Source organism: Styela clava, chromosome 13, assembly GCF_964204865.1.
Source record: "Styela clava chromosome 13, kaStyClav1.hap1.2, whole genome shotgun sequence".
NCBI lineage: Eukaryota > Metazoa > Chordata > Ascidiacea > Stolidobranchia > Styelidae > Styela > Styela clava.
The window spans coordinates 16377501-16380000 of NC_135262.1; the positions used below are offsets into that span (position 1 = coordinate 16377501).

Below are 2500 nucleotides of genomic sequence, written 5' to 3' on the forward strand. Positions count from 1 at the left end.
TTAGCATGCCAGAGTCTCGTTCGTTATCGGAATTAACCAGACAAATCGCTCCACCAACTAAGAACGGCCATGCACCACCACCCACAGAATCAAGAAAGAGCTCTCAATCTGTCAATCCTACCTGTGTCCGGGCCGGGTGAGTTTCCCCGTGTTGAGTCAAATTAAGCCGCAGGCTCCACTCCTGGTGGTGCCCTTCCGTCAATTCCTTTAAGTTTCAGCTTTGCAACCATACTTCCCCCGGAACCCAAAGACTTTGGTTTCCCGGAAGCTGCCGGAAAGGTCGTCATGGTAACGCCTCCCGATCGCTAGTTGGCATCGTTTATAGTCAGAACTAGGACGGTATCTGATCGTCTTCGAACCTCTGACTTTCGCTCTTGATTAAAGAAAACATTCTTGGCGAATGCTTTCGCAGTAGTTCGTCTTCCGCCGATCCAAGAATTTCACCTCTAACGGCAGAGTACGGACGCCCCCGTCTGTCCCTCTTAATCATTACCTCGTGCTCCGAAAACCAACAAAATAGAACCGAGGTCCTATTCCATTATTCCATGCAACACTATGCAGGCGAACAGCCTGCTTTGAACACTCTAATTTTTTCATAGTAAACTTATCGGCCACCGCCGACACTCAGTCAAGAGCACCGACGGAGAACCGAAGGTGAGGCGAACGCAACCAGTGACACGCCTTGCGACGGACCGGCGGCGCTCGCCCAAAATCCAACTACGAGCTTTTCAACCGCAACAACTTTAGCATACACTGTTGGAGCTGGAATTACCGCGGCTGCTGGCACCAGACTTGCCCTCCAATGGATACTCGTTAAGAGTTTTAGGATGTACTCATTCCAATTACAGGGCCTCGTTAGAGTCCTGTATTGTTATTTTTCGTCACTACCTCCCCGTGTCGGGAATGGGTAATTTGCGCGCCTGCTGCCTTCCTTGGATGTGGTAGTTGTTTCTCAGGCTCCCTCTCCGGAATCGAACCCTGATTCCCCGTTACCCGTTATCACAAAGGTAGGCACGTAGCGTACCTTCGACAGTTGATAGGGCAGACACTTGAATGATACGTCGTCGGTGCAGAGACCGTACGATCCGCGTGGTTATCCAGAGTCATCAAACGTCACAGGACGAACCCGGTCGGTTTTGATCTGATAAAAGCGCGCCTCCCGAAGTCGGCGCTTAATGCATGTATTAGCTCTAGAATTACCACAGTTATCCACTTCGCTTACGAGACCAAATAAACCAAGACTGATTTAATGAGCCATTCGCAGTTTCGCTTTACGAGAACTCGTACTTGCACCTGCATGGCTTAATCTTTGAGACAAGCATATCACTACTGGCAGGATCAACCAGATAGCTGCGACAGCTGCGCTCGGCCCTTGCTGGGCCGCCCGGCGCGTGCTCGTCGCATTCGTTTAAGACCGAGGCGATCGCCTGCGGCCGTACTCAGCTTCGACAGTCGCTGGCCGCGACGTCCACGCTCTCGCCGGCAGTGCCAGGCGGAGCGATTTGCGTTTTTTCTTTGCTCGCCCTCTCTCGGGCTCGATCCATTCAGTTTCGCACAAACAAGAGCTCTGCCGGCCGCCTGCAGCGGTGCCTAAAACCCGGGCATAACAATGCGACCGTTCTGCTAGGCCGACAAGCGCTCAAGCCAGACGCTCGATCGAACGCCCCCTACATATTAGTCGAGACAACGGCTCGCTCATTAGCATCGCGTTTGTACTTTAACTTTTTTTGGCTCGGCTTCTTTCGACGCCGATGCCGGCGACGCAGCACTCTCTCGCCCGCCAGCCACCGAGAAAAGGGTGCGCTCCGACCGGCCCCGCACCGCTCTTTCTTGGCTCATTCGAAATTACTGTCTTTCGCTCTGACATGCCTTACCTAGGGTTAGGTTAGTATGCTTGCACGTTTGTACTTTAACTTTTTTCGGCTCGGCTTCTTTCGACGCCGATGCCGGCGACGCAGCACTCTCTCGCCCGCCAGCCACCGAGAAAAGGGTGCGCTCCGACCGGCCCCGCACCGCTCTTTCTTGGCTCATTCGAAATTACTGTCTTTCGCTCTGACATGCCTTACCTAGGGTTAGGTTAGTATGCTTGCACGTTTGTACTTTAACTTTTTTCGGCTCGGCTTCTTTCGACGCCGATGCCGGCGACGCAGCACTCTCTCGCCCGCCAGCCACCGAGAAAAGGGTGCGCTCCGACCGGCCCCGCACCGCTCTTTCTTGGCTCATTCGAAATTACTGTCTTTCGCTCTGACATGCCTTACCTAGGGTTAGGTTAGTATGCTTGCACGTTTGTACTTTAACTTTTTTCGGCTCGGCTTCTTTCGACGCCGATGCCGGCGACGCAGCACTCTCTCGCCCGCCAGCCACCGAGAAAAGGGTGCGCTCCGACCGGCCCCGCACCGCTCTTTCTTGGCTCATTCGAAATTACTGTCTTTCGCTCTGACATGCCTTACCTAGGGTTAGGTTAGTATGCTTGCACGTTTGTACTTTAACTTTTTTCGGC

General features: G+C 53.3%; 1 non-coding gene across 1 annotated transcript in view; it reads right to left on the reverse strand.

Annotated features, from left to right (window-relative positions):
• LOC144431641 (small subunit ribosomal RNA) overlaps positions 1-1349 on the reverse strand; it is a 1810-nt gene extending 461 nt beyond the window's left edge. The window contains exon 1 of the ribosomal RNA XR_013480203.1: positions 1-1349. This exon is cut by the window's left edge and continues 461 nt beyond it. This is a non-coding gene — a ribosomal RNA (small subunit ribosomal RNA).
• Between the last annotated feature and the right edge of the window lie 1151 nt (positions 1350-2500).